General features: G+C 38.9%; 1 long non-coding RNA gene across 1 annotated transcript in view; it reads left to right on the top strand.

The window, feature by feature from the left end:
• The window catches only part of LOC133253996 (uncharacterized), a 28303-nt gene extending 17686 nt beyond the window's left edge, over positions 1–10617 (top strand). Inside the window, exons 4-5 of the long non-coding RNA XR_009738525.1 lie at positions 5200–5740; positions 10449–10617. This is a non-coding gene — a long non-coding RNA (uncharacterized LOC133253996). The remainder of the gene's footprint in view (positions 1–5199; positions 5741–10448) is intronic.
• The last annotated feature ends 15146 nt before the right edge of the window (positions 10618–25763 follow it).

Raw genomic sequence — 25763 nt, 5'->3', positions numbered from 1 at the left:
ACCAGAGTCCAGGAACACTCACTGGAGGTAAACTAATACCCACAAAAATTATGTACTTATCCGTGGTGACCCAGAAAATCATTAGGCTCAAATCCTTGGGCTCCTGAGACAACCCTTCTTTTTGCTCTCATTTATAATGTTATGTGCTTCCCTGTTATATACCTTCTGAACGAACCTCTCAGTGTGTGCTTTGGCATAGCTAAATTTTTTGAGGCTTTTACCTGGACCATGAAACACACGTTCCACTTTGTGGTGCTACACAGATTCAGATGTAAAATGTGAATTGAGTCCTTATGACTACATACTGACTTCAATCCATTTGGACAACTTCAACTTAATATCACTGAAAATTCCTTGCATGGATCATGAGGAAGATGTGACCCCCATAACTCCTCTCAGCTCATTATAACCTTCCATCTCCTCTAGAGCAAGTGAACTGGGTATTATTTTCATTTATGCTGCCTTATCTATAATCATTTAAAGAAATATTTAACTGTATGAAAATGAAGGTTGCAAGTGAAGGAGAAAATATTCAGGGGGTGTTTGCACTACTTTTTTTTTGGCTAACTGGCCCAAGGTGAGTTCACTACAAAGTTACCAACTCATGCTAATGGGATTGTCTGAAATCTGCCAGCCCACTCTGGTCTCGCTTCACGTCCTGTGCTACTGAAGTTTTGCTCATGGCCTCGGCATTGTTCTTCATGGTATCTGTGCCTGGGTCTGTTAAGACCTTTCATACAATAGCCTCAGAACTCTGGTTGCAATTAGAGTTTTGATTAGCTGTCAGTGATGTCATAGCCATGGTTATTTTAAATCCACTGTGCTAAGTGTTTTCCTTTTCTTAATGTACTGTAGAAATTCCATTTCTTGACAGCAATAAGACACTTCAGGCAGTGTGTTTTGGGGCCAATATTGCACTTCTCATGGAGTTAAGACACTTGGCCTTCAGCCTCATGACTTATAACACAATCTGAGTTATGCTATAATCACCCAGATATATACATGGCCTGTTGTGTTTTATTGCTTAAATGGAACCTGTCCCAGTGCCTCATCAACTGACAAGGTGGGAATATAGCCCCGGATGACTGTTCAGATTCCCACTGGGAGTTGCATTTGGTCAGATCTCCTTCAGCCTTTCAGGGATTGCACTGAAACTCTGGAGGCCTTTGGTGTACTTACCACACAACAGAAATTAAACCCTCCAGCATCTCAGGTCTCCCTGCCAGACTGGCCAACTTAGGTTGCCAAATATCTCCCCCTCAACACATTTACTGAACTTTAAAACAGCAGAATAGCATTGAATGAAGTCCAGTAATTTTTATAGGATATATTTTAGTCACTAGACTTTGAAGACTATTCCAACATTAATTATAAAGTTTCTGTGTCTGGATAACATATTGTTAACAGTTATTTCGCAAGTGCTAATGGCAAGATGGAAGATTTCCAATAACTTTGTTGAGGAAGTGGCAATTAAAATATTGAGCACTACAGGGTACATACAAAATAAAAATAATCTTGAAAACACAGCACTGTACTTCATGATAAACATGGGGGTGTACCCTGTATTTTCAAATAGATATGATGTCTTTGCACTTTCCATCTCTTTTGGTTGAAGGAAGATCAAGAAGTTTCTACTTTGCTGGTTTGTTAATTTTTAAAGGCAGTATAAAATGCCAGGGCTCTGGGCTGGTTTGATATTATTTACCACAACATCATGAAATGATTTTAAGACAAGTTGTTATCCATATTTCTTTCAATAACAAATATCACTAAAATGAGATCATTGGCTTCATGTGACAATTTATGACTCTGGAAATGCATGAGCTGTCTTTTTTAAAGACTTTCAAAGCCCTCATCTAGCATGGTTTTCCCTCCAGAGCTCTCTGGTGTGACCACCCATCTTCCAAACTCACCCTACCACAGTCAGCCAGCAGCTTGGGGTTGTTCTCTAGTCAGAACCTGAGAGCAGAGTGGTGGACAACAGGAGGTGGCAGGCAGGATGGAGGACACTTCAGGGCATATGGGATCAGAGGAAAGACAGAGGGTTGAAGGGACTTGCCCAGGGTCACAAGGCTGGGGATCTTTAGCCTGTGCGTGTGGACTCTGGGTCCAGATATATGTCATCTTCACCTTATTGCTTCCCATCATTTTAAATTCAGAGTACAAATTATTAATTGCACAATCAAGACCACTAGAATCAAAACAAACTGTCACATGGTACAATTACATTTTGAAAAGGATTTTAGACCAAGAATACATTTGCTTTCCAACTTTACTTTGTTCACTGCTTTCTTTTTTTTTTTTTTAGCACATCCTGATTGCTATGTAGCTTTAGGCCTGCTGCTGCTAAGTCACTTCAGTCGTGTCCTACTCTGTGCGTCCCCAGAGACAGCAGCCCACCAGGCTCCCCCGTCCCTGGGATTCTCCAGGCAAGAACACTGGAGTAGGTTGCCATTTCCTTCTCCAATGCATGAAAGTGAAAAGTGAAAGTGAAGTCGCTCAGTCGTGTCTGACTCTTAGCGACCCCATGGACTATAGTCTACCAGGCTCCTCCATCCATGGGATTTTCCAGGCAAGAGTACTGGAGTGGGTTGCTATCGCCTTCTCTGAGCTTCTAGGTTTCTCTTTTTAATTTGGTGAAATAATTTTTTTTTTTACCTGAAGTATAATCTGTATTTCCCACTTTGGTTTAAAATGTAATGCTTATCATTTATTGGCTAATGATGTCAAACTTTGCTATAATATCACCATGTGAAGTTTCCTGCTAAAGTAATTTCCTTAAGGTTGTGCTTTTCTGGGATCAGTGTATACTTCCCCTGATCTTCCTTTGTGGATAATATTTTAAAAACACTGTTATCTCTGAAGTTTTGTAAAAGAGCAATGGGATCAGGAATTAGCTCTTCTTTTCTCATGCAAGAACAATAATGAATATAAAAAATTGAAGTTACCAGGAGTTGGTATTTTTAAAAAAATGTTAAGGATCTATACTCAGGCAATAATTAATGACATTTCTTCTTTTATAACCTCTGTATTTACAGAGTTAATTCTATATTTTCATATTGCTTTACTCATTTTTATGAATCCTAATATTAAACCAGATTATTAGATTAATTTAGATTAGCTTTCTTAACTTTTTTGTTTACCAATATTTCAAGGGCATATGAATTCAGTTAAATAGTTCCTTTCTAAAATTTCATTATCTAGGAGAAGGCAATGGCAACCCACTCCAGTACTCTTGCCTGGAAAATCCCATGGACGAAGGAGCCTGGTGGGCTACAGTCTGTGGAGTCGCTGAGTCAGACTGAGCTGAGTCAGACTGAGCGATTTCACTTTCACTTTTCACTTTCGTGCATTGGAGAAGGAAATGGCAACCCACTCCAGTGTTCTTGCCTGGAGAATCCCAGGGACGGGGGAGCCTGGTGGGCTGCCGTCTGTGGGGTCACGCAGAGTCGGACACGACTGAAGCGACTTAGCAGCAGCAGCAGCCTAAAAACAAATACTTCTTAAGGCTGCCATCCTAAGAGAGGATTCATTATTTGTTGATTTATTGCTCCTTATGAGAGGACTTATTATTTATTGTTCAGTAAATATTCTTGGTTAACATTGGGTAAATATATTACCTTTACACCTTTGCCTCATAGAGGGAAAACATCTATTTTTTCTTTTCATGTTCAATATGTTGTGATGTCTTCATCAATAGATGTTTAAAAAATGCACATAAACTGTGGAAGCTGAAAATATGTATTTAATCAATGGCATTTTTTCTCTAAAAACCCTATTCTTAATTCATGAATCACAGAAGTCATATGTTTAGAAAAAAATCATTGGTTATATGTAAATGACACTGGAAAAATTTTCTGATTTTCCAAGTGATTTTTAAGACTAATAAACTAACACAGTCAAGCACAGAAGTGGGAAAAGCTTCTAGGTAAAAAGCTAGCATCAGGGGTTGGGATAGTAAACTTTTAGTGAATTTCAGCATAACAATCTCACTCTTCTGTTTTGCTAATATATCTCTAAGAATATTTACAGAATTGATTTTGAAATACAAATTTTTAAAGCTAGAAATAAAATTCATATGAACAGAATTTGGTTGAGAAGATGATCTTAAAAACTAAAGGTAGTTTTCCTGTTGGTAGCTGGACCCCCTGGGAACCAATTAGTGAATTCTTAATCTAAATTAAATGTCAGGTCTTGAAACAGTTAACCTCCAGAAAATGTACAGTTTATCCCTAGAATGGATATAAATACTGTGTGATTAGATGGGAGTCATTAAAAATAACTTGAAATAATTGTTACCTATGATAGCTTAGTTGGTAAAGAATCCGCCTGCAATGCAGGAGACCCCGGTTTGATTCCTAGATTGAGAAGATTGGCTGGAGAAGGGATAGGCTGCCCACTCCAGTATTCTGGCCTGGAGAATTCCATGGACTGTATAGTCCATGGGGTTGCAAAGAGTTGGACATGACTGAGTGACTTTCACACCACACATACCAGAGTCACTGGAAAAAACAGTATTTACCTGTTAGTGACATTGTGAGTTTTTATGACTAATACTCCAGCAAATTTTCCTCTTGATTTTATTCCATGTCCTCCTGATGCTATAGCTATTCTACCAGATACTAAGAACCAAGGTTTGGACTAGACTCACTATAGCCAGTGAAAGAGAATCTTCTAGAGTTTGATGGTTTGGGCTTTGACAACTGAAAGGTTTGACTTTAACTGCTATCTCTGCCTTCATATCTTAGTGAATTTGAAAAACCCCAACTATGTCGCTTTCAGACAGAATGGTAAGACAATTGTAGGGACTGCAAAGACAGATTTTAATACATTTTTCAAGATGTATTAAAAGTATGTGATATTGAGATATCTTTTTTCATTTTTTGTGTGTGTGTGAAAACACTCTTTATCCCAGTAACCTATTTGTTCCATTGTCTTGTCAAATTATCTCTGAAGAAAATTTTTGAAAATGCTCTTATTGAAAATATGTAAGCTATGATCAATGAAAGTTTTTCTACCTCTTCTAAGCCATACAGCCAGATAGCATTTTATAAGACTGTTTTACACTTAGATGTGGCCAGATGGGTGGGTTCTAGCCAATAGAATGAGTAGAAGTGATGTATAGCATTTCTGAGCCTGGTGTATAAAAACTTCCTGATAGATTCTCTATGTTCTTTTCCTTCATGTGAATTGATGCAGGGGAGCGTGGCAACCTCAGGAACTTTGTGTTAAAGCTGATAGAATCACAACTGGGATGAGCACGGGACCCTGAATCAGTGCCTGGAGGTGACCCCCAGTAAATCAGTAACACTCATTTTGGCCGTACATGAGTGAGATATATTTTTTAACAATTATAAGCTTTGGTTTTGTTTTTATAGCAGCGAGCATTACCTTAACCAATAATCTGTGTACTTAGAATGTATTTTCTTTCACAATTTATTAGTTATGAATATTAGAAGTGCTGTTGTCAGCATTTAATGGTGTCATTGCATATGGGTGAAGCAGTTTCCTATTGAATAAATGTTTAGCTTTGTGACCATATTGTCGTTTCCCTTATTTTTACTGTTTTCTTCCTTCCCTGAGTTTACTAATACATGAACAGGCTAGTCCAATTTCATTTGTCTTTCGCTGAGGCCACAGATCCCCTCCATCCCCACCCTGCCTCTGGAATTCTGCCTAAAATGAAACAGCAACAGAAGAGAGGTCAAGAACTTGGAAGGATTCATATGGGAGAAACCAGGTACAGCTTGATTTAATATCAATATTTCATATGTTCAGAGCATGGAGTCTCAGCTACAAGATAACAGCCCATCATTTTTATGCCTTTCCATCTGTGAAAAGCTGTTCCTCAAAGCACAGCATATGAACAACATAGCAGCTTTTCATTTTAGGCATCATATTTAGTGGGGGAAAGAGATCTTTTGATGCATGACTAGACTTGCAAGATAATTGAAATCTATGGAGTTTTAGGGCCAGACTCATAAAGAATACAGATTTCCTCCTGAAATATATTGCTGGGGAAAGGTACAGAGCACAAATCCTTAACATAATGAAAATTTTACCTCCTGCATATATAAAACAAAGGTAACACCATCTACTATCCACCAGTGAAGAAACAAGTACTTCATACACACTTAAGAGATAGTAGAGTAGGAGGAGCTACAAGGATAGAGTAAAATTTTAAAGAGAGTTTGGCAAGGGGAGGGCTGAATAGGCAACACATAAAGTATTTTTAGGGCAGTGAAAATATTCTGTCTGATACTACAGTGATGGAGATCAAACCAGTCAATCCTATAGGAAATCAACACTGAATATTCATTAGAAGGACTAATGCTTAAACTGAAGCTCCAATACTTTGGCTACCTGATGTGAAGAACCAGCTCTTTGGAAAAGACACTGATGCTGGGAAAGATTGAGGGCAGGAGGAGAAGGGGACAACAGAGGATAAGATGGTTGGATGGCATCATCAACTCAAAGGACAGGAGTTTGAGCAAACTCTGGGAGATAGTGAAGGACAGAGAAGCCTGGCATGCTGCAGTCCGTGGGGTAGCAAAGAGTTGGACGTGACTGAGCGACTGAACAACATCAACAGTGATGGATACATGTCATTATACATTTGTCCAAACCGATATAATGCATGACATCAAGAGTGAACCCTAATGTAAACTATGGACTTTGGGTGATTATGATGTGTCAGTGTAGATGGGGGAGGTTGTGCACATGTAGGAGAAGGCAGTGGCACCCCACTCCAGTACTCTTGCCTGGAAAATCCCATGGGCAGAAGAGCCTGGTAGGCTGCAGTCCGTGGGGTCGAGAAGAGTCGGACATGACTGAGCGACTTCACTTTCACTTTTCAGTTTCATACATTGGAGAAGGAAATGGCAACCCACTCCAGTGTTCTTGGCTGGAGAATCCCAGGGATGGGGAGCCTGGTGGGCTGCCGTCTATGGGGTTGCACAGAGTTGGACATGACTGAAGTGACTTAGCAGCAGCAGCAGCAGCAGCAGTGCACATGTAGGGGTAAGGGGGTACATGGGAAATCTCTGTACCTTCCTCTTAATTTTCCTGTAAATGTAAAATTTCTCTTTAAAAAGTCTTTTAAATTTTTATAGGAAGTCAAATATATAATGCATTTAAATTTATAGAGTGAAGTTTTGTTTAAAAAGGTATCAATAATAATAATAGTAATAGTAATATAGATAAACCCCATTTAAAGCATTTTATAGCAAAGCATCGTCTTCATGGATCACAGCCTTGTCATGGCAAAGAGGCTTGGGTAATTCAATGAAACTATAAGCCATGCCATTCAGAGCATTCCAAAATGGACAGGTCATAGTGAAGAGTTGTGACAAAATGTGGTCCACTGAAAGAGGATTCTTGTATTCTTCCCAGGAGAACCCCATGAACAGTATGAAAAGGCAAAAATATGACACCAGAATATAAGCCCCTGAGGTAGGAAGGTATTTAATATGCAACTGGGGAAATGCAGCAATTACTAATAGTTCCAGAAAGAATGAAGAGGCTGAGCCAAAGTGGAAACAATGCTCAGTTGTGGATATGTCTGATGGTGAAAGTAAAGTCTGATGCTGTAAAGAACAATATTGCATAGGAACCTGGAATGTTAGGCCCATGAATTAAGGTAAATTAGATGTGGTCAAGCAGAGGAGATGACAAGAATGAACATGGACATCTTAGGAATCAGTGAACTAAATGGATGGGAATGGATGAATTTAATTCAGAGATTGATTATATCTATGACTGTGGGCAGGAATCCCTTAGAAAAAATGCAGTAGCCCTCATAGTCAACCAAAGAGTCCAAAATGCAGAACTTGGGTACAACTTCGAAAACCACAGAATGATCTCAGTTCATTTCCAAGGCAAACCTTTCAACATCACAGTAATCCAAGTCTGTGCCTCAATCACTGATGCCAAAGAAACTGAAGTTGATTGGTTCTATGAAGACCTATAAGACCTTCTAGAACTAACAGCAAAAAAATATGTCCTTTTCATCATGGGGGATTGGAATACAAAAGTAGGAACCCAAGAGATTCCTGGAATAACAAGCAAATTTGCCCTCAGAGTACAAAATGAAGCAGGGCAAAGGCTAACAGAGTTTTGTCATGAGAACACACTGGTCATAGCAAACATCATTTTCCAGCAACCCAGGGGACAGCTGTACATATGGACATCACCAGATGGTCAATACTGAAATCAGACTGATTATGTTCTTCACAGCCAAAGATGAAGAAGCACTATACAGTCAGCAAAAAACAACACTGGGAGCTGACTGTGGCTCGGATCATGAGCTCCTTATTATAAAATTCGGACTTAAATTGAAGAAAGTAGGGAAAACCAGTAGGCCATTCAGATATGACGTAAATCAAATTCCTGATGATTGTACAGTGGAGGTGATGAATAGACTCAAGGGATTAGATCTGGTAGACAGAGTGACTGAAGAAATATGGATGGAAGTTTGTAACATCAGTTTAGTTCAGTTGCTCAGTCATGTCCGACTCTTTGCAACCCCATGAATGCCAGGCACGCCAGGCCTCTCTGTCCATCACCAACTCCTGGAGTTTACCCAAACTCATGTCCATTGAGTCTGTCATGGCAAATAGAAGGGGAAAAAAGTAGAAGGTAAATGACAGATTTTCTTTTCTTGGGTTCCAAAATCACTGGCGACAATGACTGCAGTCATGAAATTAAAAGATGCTTGCTCCTTGGAAGGAAAGCTATGACAAACCTTGACAGCATATTGAAAAGCAAAGACATCACTTTGTTGACAAAGGGCCATAGTCAAAGCTATAGTTTTTCCAGTAGTCATGTATGGATGTGAGATTGAACCATAATGAAGGCTGAGCACCAAAGAATTGATGCTTTTGAACTGTGGTGCTGGAGAAGAGTCTTGCGACTCCCTTGAGCTGTAAGGAGATCAAACCAATCTATCCTAAAGTAAATTAACCCTGAATATTCATTGGAAGGACTGATGCTGAAGCTGCAGCTCCAATACTTTGGCCACTGATGTGAAGAGCTGACTCATTGGAAAAGACCCTGATGCTAGGAAAGATTGAAGGCAAATGGAGAAGGGGACAGCAGAAGATGAGATGGTTAGATAATATCACTGACTCAATGGGCATGAATTTGAGCAACCCCCAGAAGATAGCTGAGGATATAGGAACTTGGTTGCTGTAGTCCAGGGGTCACAAAGAGTCAGACATGACTTAGCAACTGAACAACAGCAACAAGGAAAGCAGGAAATAGAAGTGGATCCATACTTTTTTATCTTTAGCAGAACTCCTGGCAAAATGAAAGCAATAGAAAAATAAAGAATGTCTCTCCCTTCCTGTCTTCCTATCACTCCTGTAGCATTATGGAAACCCCTTGGACCGAGTTCTCAGGTACCATCCCAGGTCAAGAACTTGTTAGGCAGGTACTTCACTTTCCATTAAAGCACCCAACATTACCCAGAGCTTTTAAAACACCAGGGAACACCGTGGCAACAAAAAGACCAATTAGTCTAATGATGGTTCTTATTGCTCAAAGCTCAAAGATGGAGATCGTGGCCCTTACTAGTGTACTGTTGCAATAATATTTTTCCATGGAAGACCTCTCTTTGTGAAATCAATGTGAATAATCCATCTATTTCATAATTCACACAGGAGCAGATTTTCAGAATAGTAGCACTTTTGTTGAGTAACACCTAAATCATAACAACATAAAAATTCCAACAAGACTATGTGTTTAGGAGAATCATCTATCTTTCATCTCATCTCTTCTGTCACATCTCTTTCTGTATGAACTGTAAGCTACTTCAGTATATTATTCAGATGAATCATAGAATATCCTTTCTTAAATTCTTATGTGTAAGGAGATAGATTTCTGAAATATTTTTAAGCCATCATTCATTCAACTTTAATCAAAAACTTATGTTCTAGGCTTAGCTACGGTAAAGCCTCAAGGAATACATAAACAACAACAACAACAAACTAAACAAACACATAAACCAAAGCAGCTAGCAATTATTAGCTGTCATGAAATGGTGTGAAGTATTTCATTTAATCCTCACAAACACCCTACAAAGCAAATACTAATAGGATCTTTGTTTTCCACATGAGCAAACTGAGGTTCAAAGTGGTTGAGTCACCCACCCAAGCTGGTGAACAGCAGAGCCCATGTTGTATTTTATCTAGAGTGTGCACTCTTAACCTCCACATGATGTTTTCTATTGTCTCTATTCTAGGATACTATCATAAACTCTATTTGAGGGGACAGACATGCTAGCATGTAATTTGGGTTTTTTGTTTTCTTGTTTTGTTATTAGCATTTTTATTCAATTTATTTAAACTGAAAAACTAACCAAATCACCTATTTCTTCCACACCCTACCCTTTGCGTCTTGCAGACACCAATCTGTTCTCCATATCTATGAGCTTTTTATTTTGTTTTCAGATTCCACATATAAGAGGGATCATATCATCATATGGTAATTGTCTTTCTCTGTCTACTTTTTTCATTTAGCATGACATCCTCAAGTTTTATCCACCTTGTTGTGGATAGTAAGATTTCATTCTTTTTATGGTTGAATAATATTCCACTGTAACTAAACTAAAATTTCTTTTTTGTGCTTATTTTTTATTGAAGTATAGTCTATATACAATATTATATAAGTTACAAGTGTACAGTATAATGATTCACAATGTTTAAATATTATATTCCATTTATACTTATTATAAAATACTGGCCATATTCCCTGTGTTGTACTATATAACTTTGTAGCTTATTTTACACATAATAGTTTGTACCTCTTAATTCCCTACCCCTATATTATTATCTGTTACCCACCCCACCATGGAACTATAATTTGTTTGAGTTTGTTCTGTATATTTATGTCTGTTTCTTGTCATATTCAGTAATTTGCTTTATTTTTTAGTTTCCACATATAAGTGGTATACAGTATTTGTCTTTCTCTGTATAAATTACTTTACTTACCATTATGCCCTCCCTCAATGTTGTTGCAAATGGCCAAATTTAATTTTTTTTTTATGTGTGAGTAGTGTCCTTCATGTGTGTATACATGCCTTTGTTTTCTTCTAGGAGCTTTATGATTCCAGGTCTTATGTTTAAGTTTTAATCCATTTTGAGTTAATTTTTATGTAGAGTATAAGACAGTGATCAAGTTTCATTCTTTTGCAGGTGGCTATCCAATTTTCCCACTACCGTTTATTGAAGAGATTATCCTTTCTCACTGCATATTCTTGCATCTTCCTCAATTTCTTTCATTGATGTCTTACAGTTTTCAACATGTAGGTGTTTTACCTCCTCAGTTATTTATTCCTAGATATTTTGTTCTGTTTTATGCAATTTTAAACAAGATTATTTTTAAATTTCCCTTTCTGGTAGTTCATTATTTGTATATAGAAGCACAAAATATTTTTGCATATTGATTCTGTATCTTGCAAATCTACTGAATTCATTTCTAAGTTATAACATATTTTTGGTGGAGTCTTTAGGATTTTCTGTATATAATTTCATATCATCTGCAGATAGTAACAGTTTTACTTCTTCCTTTCCAATTTGGATGTTTTTTATTTCTTTTTCTTGACTATTGCTCTTGCTAAGATTTCCAATAAAATCTTGAATAAAAGTGATAAGAGTGAACATCTTTGTCTTATTCCTGATCTTACAGGAAAAGCTTTCAGCTTTTCACCTTGAGTATGATATAAGCTATGTATTTATCATATACGGCCTTTATTTTGTTGAAGTATGTTCCTTCTATACCTGTTTTGTTGAGATTTCTTCATAAGTGGCTGTTGCATTTGATCAATTGCCTTTTCTGCATCTTTTTACATGATCATATGATTTTTACCTTTCATTTTGTTAATGTGGTATATCACATTGACTGATTTGTGGATGTTGAATCATCCCTGCATCTCTGGAATAAATCCCACTTAATCGTGGTATATGATTCAGTTAATGTATTGTTGAATCCAGTTTGCTAATACTTTTTTGAGGATTTTTGCATCTATGTTCAAATTATTCTATGTTAATCTAGATTTTTCAAATCAAGCAAGTAATTTGAATGTATTAAGAATGTACAGTGTGAGTGTTCTCTGGTGGTCCAGAGGTTAAGACTCCATGCTTTCACTGCAGGGTGCATGGGTTAGATCCCTAGTTGGGAATTCATCCTGCATGTGGCCCAGTGCAGCCAAAAAAACAAAACCAACCAAACAACAACAACAAAGAATGTATAATATGATTCTAGAGCACAGCAGAGGGAGAGAATAACTTGTGCTGCAGAAGTGAGGAAAAAAGGATGTGATTATGTTGGGGTTACTGGATGAAGAATGAGGGACAGACACTGCAAGCAGAGAGGAATTGTTTTCAGACCACAAAAAGCATGCTATGATGCACTAGTGATGGGATTCCAGTGTGGAGGTTATGATGAAAAGTAGACAGAGGCCAGATGGTTAAGAAGTCTAAATGTGCAAGATGTTGAAAAGGTCCTTACGTAGAGATATTAAGAGGATTTTTTTCCCCCAAACAAAGCTGTTTGTATTGCGGAGAATGGACAGAAACAATGATGGATGGGTAGAATGATGACCTTTGTACTGTCATTTATTTATTATTTTGTTTCTGAGTATATTGTTTCAGAAGAAAGAATGAGATTTATGTCTTGTGGAAAATTTTATATTAATTAAATGGTAATGGCAACTTCCATGTATTAAGGGCCTGCTCTGACCTGGTTGCTGTTTGAAACTTTGCATGTTATTTTACTTAATCCTTAAAAATACTTTTGCAGTTATGCTGGATTTATGTCTGCTGATATATGTCTAAAAGCATCCTCATTTTATTGATGAGGATTTGGAGGCTCTGAGAGTTTAAAATGCTTGTCCTAGATAATTCAATTCTAAATAGCCAAAGACTGAGTTCCAATTATGTTTTGAACAAGTAAAGTATAGAGTTAGGTGATATTTGCAACCTTTCAAATGGCTTTATTGAGATGTATAAGTTTAGCATGTCTGGTTTTTAGAAAGTCTAAACAATTTTTCAGTCACACCTAATATTTGGTCAGTGTTGATCAGGATGGATTTTTAGTCTTCTCATTTTTAAACATAAATTTTCAGTTAGAGTATATTCATATTACACTGAACTCTAAGGGAAAATACCAATGACAAACACAGAACAGCTCTCTTAGATTCACAGCAACCTACATAGCAAATCGAAAGAAACTGTGTAGTCCTATCACACAAACATATTTTTGATATTGATTTCTGGAACCATGCACTGTGTGCTTGCCATTCTCTGCAGTGGGAGTTCAGGCAGCCTCCAGCCAAACTAAAATAGATTTTGTAGAATCAAATTGATTTTTTTTTTTTTTGGTATTTGCCCTCAGTGTAGCACCATTTCTCATATACTTGAGGCTGACCTAAGTTTGGGAGATTTGCCAATCAATTGTTCAGACTTCTTTCTTTATTTTATAACCCATAGGATACTACTGACCAACACAGGAAAACATCTGTAATAAAGAAAGCCAAAAGCTACTAAGAACTTAATATTAGATGGTCATCTTTTCCTTTTTATAGGCACTCCAGAGTTGATAGTTGGTTCAATCAAACCAGTTATCTTTAATTGATTACACTCTTCTAGAGGTTGATGCCTCGCTTTGTCCAAATCTTTACAAGGTAAATAGGATAATTTGCCTACAATTCCAGCATTCAGAGTAGAGCTGGGGAAGGGGGCGTTAACAGATCCAGCACCACTCTTTTCCACTCCTTAACAGAGGGTTGAAGTTCAGCCAGAGGTCTTGTATAATAGGAGTTTTTAGAGGATATTTAGTGAGGTCCCTATTGGAACGTTATCTATATCACAAACAACCGTACATCATTTGGTAATCATGGGCAAGTTTCAACTCAGGAATGACTTCGTGTTGATTAGCTTTATGTAAAGTGGAATGGCCCCAATTTTGAGGATGCCAACATACTTCTATCCTATCAAATCCCTCACGTCAGGCAGTATTATCTGGTGGAGGAGTGGAAGTAGAGGAGAGGGAGAGAAGTTCTGGAGCCATCCCTGGACACCAAGAAGTTTTGGCCCAGCCTTCCTGGCTAGGATATAATATGAGAGAGTGGGCTTCATGGTCTCCAAAGTCTCTGAAAGCTTATGACATTCTGCTCCTAAGCTCTGTCATTTGCTCTCTTTGTGTGAATGCAGGGGTTCAGCTGTCCAACCTGAATGGCCAGTGAGAGTTCCCAGTAGGGCCATCTGCTGCTGTTATCATGAAGACAAACAAGGCTGCATGCTCCACACTTCCTATATCCGAATGCAGTTGTACCACACCTGGCAACCGATGGAAGCTAAGAAGTCAGCTCACCTGCTTTGCAAAAGTGGCCTGGCACCCAGGCTGGGCCACAGCTCTTCATTTTAATTATTTTAGTTTTCATAGAAAATCTTTACAGGCCTGCTAATTCAGTGGCTTTCAAACATTTGGAGACACAACCCACAGAAAAAAGGCAAAAATACAGAAATGTATTTGATACATACCTAAAAACTAACATGTAACTTGTACAAAATTTTTATGAAATGACACTTAGCCTTATTCTATGTGATACCCTCAAAAAATAGTTTCATTTTTTATATCATAACCCATGATAGATTGTGGCCTACAGTTTGATAAGCATTGTTCACATTATTTTTACCGGATTAGGCATTTGTTTTTATTTCATTTTCTCTTCTCAAAGAGAATGTATATCCTGTAAGGGCAAGGACACTGCACAAGAGTGTCCTTGTATTAAATAAGGCAAATTATGGCAACTGGTAACTAGAGGCATTTCTTTATCATCATTATTACTGTGGTACCACAAAAGGGTAGCCTTCATCATTTTAAGGTCACTTACATGACATTCATATCCTGGAATCATACCTGAAATTTACAGAGTTAAAAGACTTTTAGCCAGAAGTCAGGTTTTACTTCTAGGAAACAGGTAGTAATGAAGTTTCTCACCATTTCTGATATTTTCTCTCATTCCTACTCAGTCATGTTTGTTGAACTTAAGGTTATAGAAATTTCCCAAGGGCTAGGCATTTATTAGCATATAAATCTATTTTGACCCAGAGGGATGGTACGGGGAGGGAGGTGGGATGGGACTTCAGGATGGGGAACACGAGTACACCCGTGGCAGATTCATGTCAATGTATGGCAAAACTAATACAATATTGTAAAGTAATTAGCCTCCAATTAAAATAAATAAATATATTAAAAAAAAACAAAACTTAATTTTTATATATAGTTTGTTGACTGAATTGTATCATATCTTTTTCATGCTTTATACACTATATATTTAAGGAAACCTGAAACATTCACTTATTTTTAATGATGATTATGATTGTTGGTGTGTACTTTTATGATACAGTTATATAAATTCAGTAAGTTTTAAGCACCTCCCAATATTTTTTCATAAATCTTAACTATGGATTTCTCAAGTGTTTTATAGGCAGGTAGCACAGGGTTCCACATGTACAAATTCCTTGCATAATGTCAGACTAGGCATAGGAGAAAAATATCCAGGATTTCAGATTTATAATAAATTCTGTAAGCAAATAAGCCTATTTTATATTAAGGTGCTTGATAAGGATTTGAATTAAATATATTATAATTTAAGCTTTTCAGTGTTGTGAGAATGTGAGTGGCCATAACATGGTACCAACAAGAGAAAACACACAGCAGTCCTCCATAGACTGCTCCACAGCAACAGACTGTATCTGTTTTCTTAATTCGCCCATCATTCATTCTTTCTTTCATTAGGTTGTCCATAAACATATGTCAAGTGTTAGCCTTGTTGGTTGGCACTTGGCAAAAAAAAAAAAAAAAATTGGTCAAAGGCATCTAAAGATATGCAAGACATGGTCTTGATCCTTAAGGAACTTGTAAGTCTACAAAGTCATGAAGCACTGTGATAACAATTGCCAGTTGGTGGTACAGCCATTTCTGTGCTTTGTGTGTCAGGAATCAAATAACCAGCTTAATAAAGTCAAATGGTTGTGGAAAAGACTAGGAAGATTCTGAAACCTCTTTGAAAAAACAAGGAACCTTTGAAGGGAAAATTGCAACAAGCTTCCAAATAGAACAATTAGTCTATACAAATTTAATTTCTCTAGTATAAATGGTGATACCCAAGATGTATACCCAACATCCATAGGTAGAATGTGGGATGCATAGAATAAGAATGGAGAGCTAGGGTGAATATTATACTAGAAGCCTTCAAATAAGAATGGAAATCCTTTGTCTTGAAGTAGTTGTTAAATATCCATGAATTTTTAAATATTTGAATTAAAGTCAGGTAGTAAATGCAGATGATAGTCTTGCCACAATTAATCTTAACTGTAAGTCTTCACGAGAGGAGTAGATGTTAAATCTATATTGATAGATGGCTTTGACCGATGAGAATGCATAGATATTGAAAGAAATTTGGAGAGAAGGACATTGGGAAACACAAGAGAAAACTGGATTCCAGTTCAACTCGCAGGTTCTAATGACCAACTGTGGAGAATGAAATGCTGAGAAACAAGCATTTCTAGAGAAGTGTACTCAGGGTCAACCGTTAAAACAAACTTCATTCTACCAATTGCTCATAAGGCATAGAAAACAAGAAAACAGATGAAGGCCTTCTGAAATTTCTCGTAAAGTTGCCATCTGGTTTCTCTGACAATCTCAACACAACGATGAGAAGAGAGAAAGAGAAAAGAGTCACACAGATACTACTAGAATGATGCTGACCCAAGTGGAGGACTGGTTCACTGACCCAAGTCAGTGAACTTGGGTCCTACAGTGAACTTGACCCACTGACCCTCAAATAGCTGACCCAAGGTAGTGTGTTAACTCAAGTCTCCCATGGAGAAATGGAGCTTGACTATCTGACACATTTATAATATGCAATTCTGTCTTTTTTTTTTTTTGCTGAGAGAAACTCATGAAATCCAATGCAAAGCTCAGAAATAGTGACTTACTTTAGCTTAAAGCTTAATATCAATACCATGGAGAGTTATTAAAGAACAACCATCTTCCAAAGATAACAGTGGATAACTCAAAAACTAAATTCAAATACCTAAACAGTATAAAAAGTCAAATTTTGTACTAATAAAAAAACAAGAAGTTATTCTTTAGCTTAATAGGATAAGGATGGTGATGATAAGAAGGAGGAGGAGGGATGGCCAATTTGAATGGAGTCAGGGACATGGTTAGTCAAACTTGCTGATTGTTGATGACCTGTATCTAAATGAAAATGTTTATTCCCTTTATTTTAGCAATTCTGCTTCTAAGAATTTATTTAGTACAAGAATATAACCATAGATGTGCTCAAACATTGATATACATCTATCCATGTTACATACATGATGTAGCATGGCTTCTAATGGAAATAGTACAAAAATGGGACAGAACAAATATCACTTATCTAGGGCCTGATTTGGCCTATTCTGGTACTTTTACATGCTGAATACAAGCCACTCCCTCCGCATTAGTCCCAAGGTGCTCCCCATCTTATGTCCCCATCATCCCTTACCTGAACTATTGCAATAGACCCTAGCTAGTCTTGAGATCTCCACACATCCTCCTCTGATACATTCTTCAATAGCAGCAACATTGATTTTAAACTATAAATAAAATGTCATTCCACTGAGGAAAATCATCCGAGGACTTTCCATTGTGCTTGAAATCTAAACTTGTACATCGACATCAAAGTCCCTGCCTGAAATGGCCCCAAATACTCTTGCTTGTGTTGTATGCATCCTTTGTTGTTTGGTTTTTGTTTTATACTGAAGTATAATTTACACAGAGTGAATGACACAGATACAAGTGTATAATGTGATGAGTTTGACAAATGTATTTACCCATGTAACATACACCCATATCATGATATAAAACATTTCCATTACCCCAGAAAAATACTCTTTTCAGTTAATCCCTGTCCTACTCCCTAATTTAGGGACTATCATTTTGATTTATATCATCAAAAATGAGTTTCGCTTGTTCTAGGATTTCATGTAAACGGAAGCATATGGTCTCACCTCTTTTGTATCTGGCTTCTTTTACACCATGCAGTGATTTTTGAGATCTATGTTGTTGCCTGTGTCAGGATTCCTCTTTGTTGCTCAGTGGTAGTTCATTGTATACCCCACATTTTAACCTCCAGCCTACCTTTAACCACATTTTATGATATTCTTCTCTGTACTCACTAAACTCCAGCCATATTGATATTTGGTTCCTTGGACATGCTTTTGTTTATCTTCAGGATTTTTGCATCTGGTGTTCCCTCTGCATAGAATGCTCTTCCCTCATTCTTTGCATGACTGCTTTCTTATCATTTTAGGTCCCAGCTAAAATAACACCCTCCCCCGCCCCAAAAAACCTTCTCTGCATAGGATATATAAAGCACTTCCATGTACGTTCTTTGTTACTCTTTTCTTTCTGGGCTTCCCTTGTGGCTCAGCTGTTAAAGAATCCACCTGCAATACTGGAGACCTGCGTTCGATCCCTGGATTGGGAAGATCCCCAGGAGAAGGGAAAGGCTGCACACTCCAGTATTCTGGCCTGGAGAATTTCATGGACTGTATAGTCCATGGAGTAGCAAAGAGTCGAACATGACTGAGCAACCTTCACTTTCACTTTCTTTCTGTTATAATACTGATCACAATTTGCCGTTCTTTTATTTATTTTCCTGTTAACCTATGACTTCTTTCCAGGATATAAATTCCCTTAAGGTGTATAAAGTGCTTCTTATTGATTGATTTACCCCCAAAACCTAGTGGAGTATCTGGCATATAAAAGATGTTCAATAAATTTGGTTAAGACTTACTTGATTCAAATAAGTAATTAAATTTTAATTGTTATTTCAATAGCCATTAAAATATCCTTGTGGAAAAATATAAGATAGTTCAATGGGTAGGTTACATAGCAGTATACATGATATAAGCTCATTTTTGTGAAAAGTAAAAATTACATATCTCTGAGTGCAATTAATATATTGTTGAGTGGCATAATCTTCATCTTCTTGCTCAGACTTTTCGTATTTTCTAGATTCTGTGCAATGAATGTTAATAACTATAATTGTTTTTTTGTTCAGTTGCTAAGTCATGTCCAACTCTTTGAATCAGCTCTTCTCATCAGGTGGCCAAAGTATTGGAGCTTCAGCTTCAGCATCAGTCCTTCCAATGAATATTCAGTAGTGATTTCCTTTAGGATTGACTGGCTTGATCTCTTTATAGTCTAAGAGACTCTCAAGAGTCTTCTCCAGCACCACAATTTGAAAACATCAATTCTTTGGTGCTCAGTCTTCTTTATGGTTCAACTCTCACATCTATACATGACTACTGGAAAAACCATAGATTTGACTGTGTGGACCTTTGTCACCAAAGGGATGTCTTTACTTTTCAATGTGCTGTCTAGGTTTGTCATAGCTTTCCTTCCAAGCAGCAAGTGTCTTTTAATTTTATGGCTACAGTTACCATCTGCAATGACTTTGGAGCCCAAGAAAATATACTTGAAACTAATTATTTTTAATCAGTGCTTTCATCTGGAGTCTAATGCCATGCTGACATGTGTGTCTTCCCCTGGCTGGATTGCATCAGACAGTCCTGGGCTGAATCTAGATTAGAGGCAGTTCATTCTGGATATTTTGCAAAGTATCAGGTGAAGTGGGCTTTTAAGAAGCAGAGAAGTCAGGAAGTGGCTCCAAGGAAAAATCTCTTTTTTCTAGGGGAAGCTTCTGTGTAAAAAGGCAGCCAGTAAACATTTTAGGCTTTGTGGACATTTGGCCATTGATGCAACTACTCAGTTCTGCCTTAGTGTAAATGCAGCAAAATGTAATCAAATGGACCTGATTTTGTTCCAATAAAGCTTTATTTATAAAAACATGTGGTGAGCTGGATTTGACCCAAGGGTCTGGTTTGCTGACACTCTGATTAATGTAACATCTCAATTTTTATTTCCTCATTTTTTTCCTGACTATTTAGTGAAGTCAGACCATCTGGCTTTACTATTTGCAGGCAGTGTGCTCCTCTGAGCATGTTACTTAACCTCTTTAAGCTTCTGTTTTAATGCTTATAAAACAAGGATAATAGAAGCTTTTTGACAATTAGATAAAATAGTCCGTGTAAAGCCCCCCAGCCAAGAGCCTGGCATAAGGGCTCATTCTAGTTATTCTCTGTTTGCCTCAATGTCTCTTCTCCACTCTGCTTTGCCTGGTACCTGCAAGATTGGCCCCTCCAGATGGCATCACTCAATCCCTCTTACTGGCTGGCTGCCAGTTGAGTTCACCCAATAGGAACACTGGCCTGAGAGCACAGAGCAGAAAGAGAAAGCAGGCTTGGGGTATTCTTCCTCTCTCCTTACTTATTTCAGCACTGCCTCTCTGTCAGCAGCTGTGTATCTCCCAAGTCATGGACCCCTAAAGAGAGCTCCTACCCCATGGCTCTGGCTCTTTGTCAGTGAACTCAGGCAGCAATATTACTTCCCTTACACTTTCAGACTTCCTGCTCTTGCTAGTCTCTGGAAGCCTTCACATCCTTGGCTTATTCCCTGTGGGTGTGTGTTAGTCGATCAGTCGTGTCCAACTCTTTGTGACCCCTCAGTCCATAGGATTCTCAAAGCAAGAATACTGGAGTGGATTGCCATTTACTTCTCCAGGGGATCTTCCAAACCCAGGGATTGAACCTGGATCTCCTGCACTGTAGGAAGATTCTTTACCATCTGAGCCACCAGAGAAGCTAGACATATTCCTTCCAGGTCTGGCTTAAACTTTTTCTGATATAGATTGCAGTTGCTGCTGCTGCTGCTGCTGCTAGGTTGCTTCAGTCGTGTCCGACTCTGTGCAACCCCATAGACGGCAGCCCACCAGGCTCCTCTGTCCCTGGGATTCTGCAGGCAAGAACACTGGAGTGGGTTGCCATTTCCTTCTCCAGATAGTAGTTACTTTCTGTCAGTGGTTTTAGTTTGGAAAACTTTGTCTTGAAATCCCAACATCTGGGAACCACTAGACTCTCCTGTTTGTTCCCCATATCTGCTCCTGTGTTGCATGAAGGCCTGTGTGTGGAAGGAGCTGGTGTGGGTGGCCTTCAGGAGCCCCATCTGAACCACTGCATTTCCTGAAGGGTCAGCACAGTGAAGGACTGTAAAAGCAGGTGAGAGTCCAGTATGACCACAGAGCTGCCCACAAAGTCATTGACCAAAAGAACAAAAGGGCCAAGAAGAGGCCTTGTGGCTCTCATGATACCACAGTGGGACATTATTTGGTTGGTGCTACCACCACCCCCATTGCAAAGAACACCACCCTCACCATAAGAAAGTAAACCTTCTGGAAGCAGCACATCTGAGAAAATATGGCCACAATCCAGGAAGCTGTCTCCAGAAACCACACCCAGCTGAGAGCCCTTGCCCCAGCTGGAAAGTCTGGTTATTGTTTGGATTGACTTGTAAGGTCCCCATGGGACTCCTCTGCTCTCTCTCTCTTGCTCTCTCTCTCTCTCTCTCTCTCTCTCTCTCTCTCTCTCTATAGTAGCAATAGAACACAGGGTCTGGGAAGCAGGGTCTGTCCTGCTGCTATACCCCTCACCTAACATGGGGGCAGTGCATTCTTGACAGGCATGATGATGTGAGTAGGAAAGGTTGAGTTGTCTCAGTCAGTCTGTGTATGCTCCAGAAGTTTACCCTAAGAGAGTAAAGGTATTCTAGGTGAAGCTTTTCCTAGAGTCAGGGCTCGAGGGGAATTTGGAAGCTACCTACTCCATCCTGCCAGTGCCAGAAGTACACTAAACTACAAATCAATGAACTGAAAACCAGGCAGAATACTGGTTCTCTAGTTACACAGAAACATGAATCATCAAACCAGTGTGTAGTATATGTACCTGTGTGTGTAAGATGTCAGAAAATCTTTCTATTCATTCATCATCACCCAAAGGTCAAATATACAGAAGCAAATGCCCATACGGGATACATGTGAAGACAGTTCTTTGGTTTCTGATTCTGTGCTCATTTCTGGGGATCTAACTCTCTTTATTCAAATCTAGCCATGTCGCTTTTCTAGCCATGCCAATGATCTCAAGGCTGTTCTTTAGTGTTAACTTTTACTTCACAGCAATAATGTATTACTCAAAGTGGTTTTTTAATGTGTCTTTATTAATGCTCTCATTCATATGCATGCATGTATGCTTAGTCACTCAGTTATGTCTGACTCGAACCCTATAATAGACTGTAGCCCACAGGCTCCTCTGTCCGTAGGATTCTCCAGGAAAGAATACTGGAGTGGGTTGCCATTTCCTTCTCCAATGCATGAAAGTGAAAAGTGAAATTGAAGTCACTCAGTCGTGCCTGATTCTTAGCAACCCCATGGACTGTGGCCCACCAGGGTCCTCCGTCCATGGGATTTTCCAGGCAAGAGTACTGGAGTGGGGTGCCATTGCCTTCTCCGATATATACCAGCCACTATTCCAGGGAATTTACATGTATTATCATATTTATGTCTTATAGCAACTCTATGATGCAAGAATTATATTCTCATTTTAATAGATAAAAAAGTGAAAAATTGAGAATTTGCAGCTACCCAAAAGTCATAAAGCCTTTGACTGTGTGGATCACAATAAACTGTGGAAAATTCTGAAAGAGATGGGAATACCAGAACACCTGATCTGCCTCTTGAGAAATTTGTATGCAGGTAAAGAAGCAACAGTTAGAACTGGACATGGAACAACAGACTGGTTCCAAATAGGAAAAGGAGTTCGTCAAGGCTGTATATTGTCACCCTGCTTATTTAACTTATATGCAGAGTACACCATGAGAAACGCTGGACTGGAAGAAACACAAGCTGGAATCAAGATTGCCGGGAGACATATCAATAACCTCAGATATACAGATGACACCACCCTTATGGCAGAAAGTGAAGAGGAACTCAAAAGCCTCTTGATGAAAGTGAAAGAGGAGAGTGAAAAAGTTGGCTTAAAGCTCAACATTCAGAAAACGAAGATCATGGCATCCGGTCCCACCACTTCATGGGAAATAGATGGGGAAATAGTGGAAACAGTGTCAGACTTTATTTTTCTGGGCTCCAAAATCACTACAGACAGTGACTGCAGCCATGAAATTAAAAGACGCTTACTCCTTGGAAGGAAAGTTATGACCAACCTAGATAGCATATTCAAAAGCAGAGACATTACTTTGCCAACAAAGTTTCGTCTAGTCAAGACTATGGTTTTTCCTGTGGTCATGTGTGGATGTGAGAGTTGGACTGTGAAGAAGGCTGAGTGCCGAAGAATTGATGCTTTTGAACTGTGGTGTTGGAGAAGACTCTTGAGAGTCCCTTGGACTGCAAGGAGATCCAACCAGAACATTCTGAAGGAGATTAGCCCTGGGATTTCTTCGGAAGGAATGATACTAAAGCTGAAACTCCAGTACTTTGGCCACCTCATGCGAAGAGTTGACTCATTGGAAAAGACTCTGATGCTGGGAGGGATTGGGGGCAGGAGGAGAAGGGGACGACAGAGGATGAGATGGCTGGATGGCATCACTGACTCGATGGACATGAGTCTGAGTGAACTCCGGGAGTTGGTGATGGACAGGGAGGCCTGGCGTGCTGCGATTCATGGGGTTGCAAAGAGTCGGACACGACTGAGCAACTGATCTGATCTGAAAAGTCATAAAAAAAGCAAGAGAGTTCCAGAAAAACATCTATTTCTGCTTTATTTACTATGCCAAAGTCTTTGACTGTATGAATCACAATAAACTGTGGAAAATTCTGAAAGAGATAGGAATACCAGACCACCTGACTTGCCTCTTGAGAAACCTGTATGCAGGTCAGGAAGCAACAGTTGGAACTGGACATGGAACAACAGACTGGTTCCAAATAGGACAAGCAGTACGTCAAGGCTGTATATTGTCACCCTGCTTATTTAACTTATATGCAGAGTAAATCATGAAAAATGCTGGACTGGATGAAGCTCAAGCTGGAATCAAGATTGCCAGGAGAAATATTAATAACCTCAGATGTGCGGATGACACCACGCTTATGGCAGAAAGTGAAGAACTAAAGAGCCTCTTGATGAAAGTGAAAGAGGAGAGTGAAAAAGTTGGCTTAAAGCTCAACATTAAGAAAACTAAGATCATGGCATCTGGTCTCATCACTGCATGGCAAATAGATGGGGAAACAGTGGAAACAGTGACTGACTTTATTTTGGGGGGCTCCAGAATCACTGCAGATGGTGACTGCAGCCATGAAATTAAAAGACGCTTACTCCTTGGAAGGAAAGTTATGACGAACCTAGACAGCATGTTAAAAAGCAGAGACATTACTTTGCCGACAAAGGTCCATCTAGTCAAAGCTATGGTTTTTCTAGTAGTCATGTATGGATGTGAGAGTGGGACTATAAAGAAAGCTGAGTGCCGAAGAATTGATGCTTTTGAAATATGGTGCTGGAGAGGACTCTTGAGAGTCCCTTGGACTTCAAGGAGATCCAACCAGTCCATCCTAAAGGAGATCAGTCCTGGGTATTCATTGGTAGGACTGATGTTGAAGCTGAAACTCCAATACTTTGGCCACCTGATGCAAAGATCTGACTCATTTGAAAAGACCCTGATGCTGGGAAATATTGAGGGGAGGAGGAGAAGGGGACGACAGAGGATGAGATGGTTGGCTGGCATTACCGACTCAATGGACATGAGTTTATATAAACTCCGTGAGTTGGTGATGGACAGGGAGGCCCGGCATGCTGTAGTCCATAGGGTCGCGAAGAGTCAGACATGACTGAGCAACTGAACTGAACTGAACTGAAAGGTCAGAGCATTGGGATTTAAACTAAGCAGGTTTTTCTGGCTCCAAGATACACTGTCTTTCCAGTATACCAAGGCAGATATTCTCCAGTATTTGTGTAATGATTGCACTTCTGCTTGCTACACAGAAGCTATGGAGGCATCCTATCACCTCCATACCCTAGAGACATATTCAGCATGGGGACCTGGTCACAGGACCAAGCCTGGATGCTTGCTGCTCAGCAAATATTAATAAAAATTCCATAGCCAAGGCCTTTACATATCTAGTTCTGCCAGTTACTGATAAATAGCTGTTGGCAAAATTTATTCTTAAAGTTGCTTAAAGAAAAAAGTTTTGTAACCAACAAGAAAGCTATTTGTTAGAATTTCAGTTTGAGAACACCTGTGTCACATGAAAGCATCTTGATTTGTGTGCTTTAATTTTCAGTTAGTTCCCTGTTGGATGGTCTGCTCTTATGGTAGTAGAGTTGGGTGCCATATCTGTAAAACCAAGGAAAATTTGGACAAGTGGGGGGTTTCACTGAGTCGGGTTGATCTTGGCCTTCTTCCAGACACAAAATGAATTTCCTGAAATGGTGCACATCTTTGATCATAAAGCAGATAATCTGAAAACATGCTTAAGAATTGATGATGCTTATGTCATGCTTGAGGCTTCCCTGGTGGCCCAGATGGTAAAAAATCTTCTTGCAATGTAGTAGATCCACGTTTGATCCCTGGATTGGGAAGATCCCCTGGAGAAGGGAATGGCAACCCACTCCAGTATTCTTGCCTGGAGAATTCCATGGTCAGAGGCTATAGTCCACGGAGTTGCAAAGAGGCATGCCATGCTTATGTCATGTCATGCTTAAATGGAAGTTATGTTATGCTTAAATGAAAGATTTTAATTTTAGAAGTACAACCTAAAAGTAGATTTTGTGATGCATCTTGAAATTTATTTCAACAGATATTTATTG

This window comes from Bos javanicus, chromosome 9 (genome assembly GCF_032452875.1).
Source record: "Bos javanicus breed banteng chromosome 9, ARS-OSU_banteng_1.0, whole genome shotgun sequence".
Lineage (NCBI taxonomy): Eukaryota > Metazoa > Chordata > Mammalia > Artiodactyla > Bovidae > Bos > Bos javanicus.
This window is presented reverse-complemented; position numbering and strand designations above follow the sequence as displayed.